The 7,973-nt window shown below is 43.9% G+C and overlaps 1 pseudogene; it reads left to right on the top strand.

The window, feature by feature from the left end:
- The first annotated feature begins 4,290 nt into the window (after positions 1-4,290).
- On the top strand, positions 4,291-4,408 carry LOC126291047 (5S ribosomal RNA; annotated as a pseudogene).
- The last annotated feature ends 3,565 nt before the right edge of the window (positions 4,409-7,973 follow it).

Consider the following 7,973-nt stretch of genomic DNA (forward strand, 5'->3'; position numbering starts at 1 on the left):
GTCGAGATAATGCCCTGCAACACCGTCTCTCACCTTGGTAACAGCCGCAGTTCAGTGCAGAGGAAAGTCCACAAGTTTCTTCACGTATGCCATACAAAGCAGAAACCACTACTGATGACTAGATCCTGTAGAGCTACCAACTTCGACTTACGTGAAGAATTCAGTGCACGTCACAATAAATTATTCAGTTTCAAGAGCAGTGTTTAGACATTCCTTCAAACTCAAGATTTCAGTCAGCGCTCCACAGACCATTTCTACAACTTCTATCAAAATGGTGTGAAAACAAATTGGTTTTCACGTTGGAAAAACACAGTAGCTTTTTACACAGTGGCTTAAATTTAATGAATATAAATGTGACATTTTGACACTGCTATGTTACTGATGCAACACATTAATATAAGAGTAAAGTAAATATCTTTGTCTTCTGTATTACTCATAATACTAGTTTTAATTAAAAATTCGATTATAAATAAGATGAACTATCCAGAAGAAACTATTTGACATCAAATTTTAAATTTTCTTCATCATGTTTAGGCAATATATGTTGCTGGACAAATAATCAAGAACATTTGTGGCTACGAAGTGTACAGCTTTTCTAATACTGAGAGACTTCGTGATGAAAGTCATCATTTTCTTCTAGTGAGTTACCGTAGCAGCGGACAGGATTATTCTGATAAAATGTTCAAAAATGGTTCAAATGGCTCTGAGCACTATGGGACTGAACTTCTGAGGTCATCAGTCACCTAGAACGTAGAACTACTGAAACCTAACTAACCTACGCATATCACACGTATCCATGTCCGAGGCGGGATTCGAACCAGCGACCGTAGCGGTCGCGCGGTTCCAGACTGTAGAGCCTAGAACCGTTCGGCCACTCTGGCCGGCTGATAAAATGTGTTGTATTTTTTGTGGAAAATGTAAATGGTGAATATTTACAAGGTGCAGTTAAAAATGTTCAAATGTGTGTGAAATGTTATGAGACTTAACTGCTAAGGTCATCAGTCCCTAAGCTTTCACCTACTTAACCTAAATTACCCTAAGGACAAACACACACATCCATGCCCAAGGCAGGACTCGAACCTCCGCCGGGACGAGCCGCACAGTCCATGATTGCAGCGCCCCTGACCGCTCGGCTAATCCCGCGCGGCTGTAGTTAAAATACCAAAATATCAATAGCGTACAGGAGGCCCGTACATGGCCACTGTGGGCGAACACCACATATTAGTCTCACTAATTGGTTTCGTTGAATGAATATTTACTTGTCATGAGTTACCCCAGAAAGTTGTTCCTTAAAACACTGATGAGTGTAAATGTGCGAGGTTTGTTAAGATATTGATTTGTTTGTTTCCGAAATCAGTAATTATCCGAAGAACAAAAGATTCTATTTATTCTTAGCTCCTCAGTAATATTTTTTTTCATATTCATATTTTATTAGTATGTAACCAATAAATTTGGATTATTCTATGATTTTCGTTGGCTTCTGTCTACGTGCTTCGTTAACGAGTGACGTTATACTGTTTATTGTACCGAGATAAACACCAAGTGTTTTTCTCGTAACTAAGAGACAGTCTGTTAACAGACAGCCACTTAATTGTTTAACTAAGATGGAAACAAGGCCTCGTGCTACTATCGCTATAACAGCTTTTACTGTAACATGTGCCGGCCGCGGTGGTATCGCGGTTCTAGGCGCGCAGTCCGGAACCGTGCGACTGCTACGGTCGCAGGTTCGAATCCTGCCTCGGGCATGGATGTGTGTGATGTCCTTAGGTTAGTTAGGTTTAAGTAGTTCTAAGTTCTAGGGGACTAATGACCACAGCAGTTGAGTCCCATAGTGCTCAGAGCCATTTGGACCATTTGGACTGTAACATGTCATCAGCAAAGGTGTCAACTCTGCTTAATACACGCAACCTGATCAAAAGCATTCGGACAACTAGCGGTGGACATTAATGTAGAGTGCCTCAGTCCTCCTTTATGACGGCTTGATCCCTGGTGTGGACACTTTCAATAAAGTGTCTGAAGTCTGTAGTGGAGTAGCAACACGTTCTTCCTCACGAGCGGAAACCAGAGAAGATGGTGATTCTGGATGCTGTGGTCTGGAGCGAAGTCGACATTCTAATTTATCCCTAAGTTGTTCCATTGGTTCAGGATTGGGACTCGAGGCAGGCCAGTCCATTCCAGGAACGTTACTCTCCACAAACCATTCCCTCACAAAAAGTCGAAATCTATAAAACTGTTTTCCGACACAGAAGAAATCAACTCAATAGTGCTCTGTTTACATTTATTTTACGATCATCCGAATCTCCTGATATTTTACTGACGCTTGGGATGCAATATAATATTTCGCAATTTACGTAGTAAAGAATTAAAAATAAACGACAGTAAGAAACGGCCGGCTTTCCAGCCGCTGCGGGTGTTAGTATGGCTACAGCTGTCGGGTGCTAACAGTTGCCAGTTCAGTGAGTGTCTGAACAGTCCTGTGTAAAGCAGGGTCCCCTGTCATCGTCGGGTGCTAACAGTTGCCAGTTCAGTGAGTGTCTGAACAGTCCTGTGTAAGGCAGGGTCCCCTGTCATCGTCACGCCCGGGTTCCCGGGTTCGATTCCCGGCGGCGTCGGGGATTTTCTCTGCCTCCTGATGACTGGGTGTTGTGTGCTGTCCTTAGGTTAGTTAGGTTTAAGTAGTTCTAAGTTCTAGGGGACTGATGACTATAGATGTTAAGTCCCATAGTGCTCAGAGCCATTTCAACCATTTTGAACCTGTCATCGTCTCCGGACTGTTCCTCTACTGCAGGTGTTAAACGTGCTCCAAAATGTGGCCATACCCTTCCGCATTTAGCATTTTCTTAAGCGTAGTAAAGGAACCACATCCTAAGCACGTGTTAAACAAAATCTCGGATTTCCTCTCGAAGTTGTAATGAAAAAATAGGGCTGTACCACAGTTTTCAACGTTACAAATTTCCAATCTGTTACGAAGTACGTGATCCATAATCAGCCAAAGTAACAGATGGGCCATACCTTGCAAGCACATGATGTCTTCCTCATATCATGACCAATGAATACTTCATAAATGTTAAGACAGTCGATCTAAGTATGTTCTACACAGGATAACATATACGCCCTTTTCCTCAGCTATACCTTTTATTTCACTTTACTAGTAAATTCACGGCCAGGAGTTAGGTTCGCGTCTTGTCCCAACAAGTAACTATCATACGGCCTAGGCGGGCCTCATGACTCTACGGTCAGTTCCAGTTCAGCACTCGTGGCTGCCACATCGCGGTGCCGAAATGAGGCCGACGCAGTTTTAGATAAGTTTTTTCAGTCTGACGACAATTTATGGATTTGTAGTATTAGCTTGACGATGTCCACTATGGACAAACGGCAGTTACTGTTATTGTGAAGAAGGTTGGGTTATCGCGACTGAAACCTAGGTAAATTCTAGGTAAACGGTGCAACTGAGGCTGTTGATTATTAAAATTAAAATTAATATTTATGGAGTTGCTGACAGGGCCGCGAAATGTTGAAGATATTAAAGTAACTGAATTTGAATTCACACAAATGAATATGAAAGCAAACTTCAGTTAACGTTTTGACAAGCAAATTCACATCCACATCTACACCTACGTCTATACTCCGCTAGCCACCAAGCGGCGTGTGGCGGAGGACACAATTCGAGCCAAACTCATATTCTCCCCCCCCCCCCCCCCCCCGTTCCACATGCGGATCGCGTGAGGGAAAAATGATTGTTCAAATGGCTCGGGGCACTATGGCACTTAACTTCTGAGGTCATCAGTCCCCTAGGACCTAACTAACCTAAGGACATCACACACATCCATTCCCGAGGCAGGATTCGAACCTGCGACAGTAGCGGTCGCGCGGTTCCAGACTGTAGCGCCTAGAACCACTCGGCCACCGTGGCCGGCTGATTGAACGCCTCAGTATGAGCTCTAATTTCTCTTATCTTTGAATGGGGATCATTGCGCGATTTGGAAGTTGGTGGTAATAATATTAACTGTACATCCTCGGCGAAGATCGGATATCGGAATTTAGTGAGCAACCCCTTCCGTTTAGTGCGTTGTCTATCTGTAAGTGTCTCCCACTTCAAATTTTCTATGAGATTTGTAACGCTCTCGGGATGGCTAAATGTACCAGTCACGAATCTCGCCGCTCTTCTTTGGACCTTCTCAATCTCTTGAATCAGACCCAACTGGTAAGGGTCCCATACAGACGAACAATACTTTAATATTGGACGCACTAACGTTTTGTAAGCTATTTCTTTTGTTGAAGGAATGCATCGGCAATAGCACTGCCGCAGTGCCTACACCGGTTCCCGTGAGATCACCGAAGTTAAGCGCTGTCGGGCGTGGTCGGCACTTGGGTGGGTGACCATCCGGGCCGCCATGCGCTGTTGCCATTTTTCGGAGTGCACTCAGCCTCGTGAAGACAACTGAGGACCGAATAGTAGCGGCTTCGGTCAGGAATACGATCATAACGACCGGGAGAGCGGTGTGCTGACCACACGCCCCTCCTTACCGCAACCTCCTCTGAGGATGACACGGCGGTCGGATCGGACGGTACAGGTGGGCCACTTGTGGCCTGTAGACGGAGTGGAGTGGAAGGATTGCATCGCTTCAGGATTTTATCAATAAACCGCAATCTAGATTTCGCTTTACCCGTTACTTGTATAATCTGATCATTCCATTTGAGATCATTTCGAATAGTCACACCCAGATACTTCACGGATGTTACCGCTTCCAAAGACTGAGAATTTATTTTGTACTCGTACATGGGGATTTTCGTCTTGTTATACGCAGTAGGTTACACTTACTAATATTGGGAGATAACTGCCAGTCATTACACCACGCATTTATTTTCTGCAAATCCTCATTGATTTGTTCACAACTTTCGTGTGATATTACTTTCCTGTAGACTACAGCATCATCGGCAACCAGTCTAATGCCGCTGTCAATACCATCAACCAGATCACGAAACGTTACATGTGCGGAACACATGATAATAAAACTCTGGAACTCAAAACATTTATGCAATGAATTAACAGAGCAATATTAAATATGACTGGTTGGCGGCGTGCCACGTTGGCTTTCAAAACCTACTCAAGAAAAGATTTTACTTGGAGACTTCAGCATGAAGATTACACATGAAGTTCCCGTACAACTTTTAAAATAATGAGTGTTTAGTTTTTGAATATTGGTCGGGACAGGTTGAATAAAAGTTCTCCATTGATTAAACACATTGGCCAGTGTCACACCGTATAAACACGCTACCTTCACGACCGCCAACAGCGGACTGCTCGCTGCTTCTCCAACAGCCCCTCCCCTCCCCTCCCCGAATCAAAGCCTTCTAGTCTAGGCGGTGTTGCCCGCATCCCCCTGCCGTATGTCACAATCGCCAGCTACAGAGGGTGCGTTCACTACACCATTGCAACTTGAGAAATGTATCTTCGAGTACATACGTAACGACTTATTACTATCTTTAAGTGGAGGCGGCGACTCGCATTGTCTCAACTTGCCATCCCACGCTGAAACTATTGCGCAACACGTGTGGCGTGCTGTCAGGAGGAAGTCGGCCTACACGTTCCTAGTTTTCTACAGGGACAGTTGTGCTCCGCTACGGATAACACAGTGTGGGACAGAAATAGTGTGACAACTGCAAAAATAATACAGAGTTACAGCGCGTGGGGCTACACGATTCTTGTGAACAAATTGTCTAAATTACACATAGATTCACCTTGAATTTCCGACGTTATATGGGCCAAATGCAATGACGCATCCAGCAGTAGTGAAATGGTGACAACGGTTTGGCAAAGACTTGCCCCACGTGACTTCCATCTTTTCGGCATGCTGAAACAACATCTGGGAGGGAGAGTGATTTTTTAACGATGAGAACATTCACACCCCCCCCCCCCCACCCATGAACAATGGACCTTGCCGTTGGTGGGGAGGCTTGCGTGCCTCAGCGATACAGATAGCCGTACCGTAGGTGCAGCCACAACGGAGGGGTATCTGTTGAGAGGCCAGACAAACGTGTGGTTCCTGAAGAGGGGCAGCAGCCTTTTCAGTATTTGCGGGGGCAACAGTCTGGATGATTGACTGATCTGGCTTTGTAACACTAACCAAAACGGCCTTGCTGTGCTGGTACTGCGAACGGCTGAAAGCAAGGGGAAACTACAGCCGTAATTTTTCCCGAGGACATGTAGCTTTACTGTATGATTGAATGATGATGGCATCCTCTTGGGTAAAATATTCCGGAGGTAAAATAGTCCCCCATTCGGATCTCCGGGCGGGGACTACTCAGGAGGATGTCGTTATCAGGAGAAAGAAAACTGGCGTTCTACGGATCGAAGCGTGGAATGTCAGATCTCTTAATCGGGCAGGTAGGTTAGAAAATTTAAAAAGGGAAATGGATAGGTTAAAGTTAGATAGAGTCGGAATTAGTGAAGTTCGGTGGCAGGAGGAACAAGATTTCTGGTCAGGTGACTAGAGGGTTATAAACACAAAATCAAATAGGGGTAATGCAGGAGTAGGTTTAATAATAAATAGGAAAATAGAAATGGGGGTAAGCTACTACAAACAGCATAGTGAACGCATTATTGTGGCCGAAGCCCACGCCTACGACAGTAGTAGAAGTTTATATGTCAACTAGCTCTGCAGATGACGAAGAAATTGAAGAAATGTATAATCAAATAAAAGAAATTATTCAGATAGTGAAGGGAGACGAAAATTTAATAGTGATGGGTGACTAGAATTCGTCAGTAGGAAAAGGGAGAGAAGGATACGTAGTAGGTGAATATGGATTGGGAGTAAGAAACAAAAGAGGAAACCGCCTGGTAGAATTTTGCGCAGAGCACAACTTAATCATAGCTAACACTTGGTTCAAGAATCATAAAAGAAGACTGTATACATGGAAGAACCATGGAGATACTAAAAGGTATCAGATAGATTATATAATGGTAAGACAGAGATTTAGGAACCAGGTTTTAAATTGTAAGACATTTCCAGGGGCAGATGTGGACTCTGACCACAATCTATTGGTTATGACCTGTACATTAAAACTGAAGAAACTGCAGAAAGGGGGAAATTCAAGGAGATGGGACCTGGATAAACTGAAAGAACCAGAGGTTGTAGAGAGTTTCAGGGAGGGCGTAAGGGAACAATTGTGGAAGGAGTATATAGAGGGTCTATACAAGGGCGATGTACTTGAGGACAATATGGAAGAGGATGTAGATGAAGATGAAATGGGTGATATGATACTGCGTGAAGAGTTTGACAGAGCACTGAAAGACCTGAGTCGAAACAAGGCCCCAGGAGTAGACAACATTCCATTAGAACTACTGACAGCCTTGGGAGAGCCAGTCCTAACAAAACTCTACCGTCTGGTGAGCAAGATGTATGAGACAGGCGAAATACCCTCAGACTTCAAGAAGAATATAATAATTCCAATCCCAAAGAAAGCAGGTGTTGACAGATGTGCAAATTACCGAACTGTCAGTTTAATAAGTCACAGCTTCAAAATACTAACGCGAATTCTTTACAGACGAATGGAAAAACTGGTAGATGCGGACCTCGGGGAAGATCGGTTTGGATTCCCTAGAAATGTTGGAACACGTGAGGCAATACTGACCCTACGACTTATCTTGGAGGCTAGATTAAAGAAAGGCAAACCTACATTTCCAGCATTTGTAGACTTAGAGAAAGCTTTAGACAATATTGACTGGAATACTCTCTTTCAAATTCTGAAGGTGGCAGGGGTAAAATACAGGGAGCGAAAAGCTATTTACAATTTATACAGAAACCAGATGGCAGTTATAAGAGTCGAGGGACATGAAAGGGAAGCAGTGGTTGGGAAGGGAGTGAGACATGGTTGTAGTCTCTCCCCGATGTTATTCAATCTGTATATTGAGCAAGCAGTAAAGGAAACAAAAGAAAAATTAGGAGTAGGTACTAAAATCCATGGAGAAG

The sequence above is a fragment of the Schistocerca gregaria genome, chromosome 1, assembly GCF_023897955.1.
Source record: "Schistocerca gregaria isolate iqSchGreg1 chromosome 1, iqSchGreg1.2, whole genome shotgun sequence".
In the NCBI taxonomy this organism is placed as follows: Eukaryota; Metazoa; Arthropoda; class Insecta; order Orthoptera; family Acrididae; genus Schistocerca; species Schistocerca gregaria.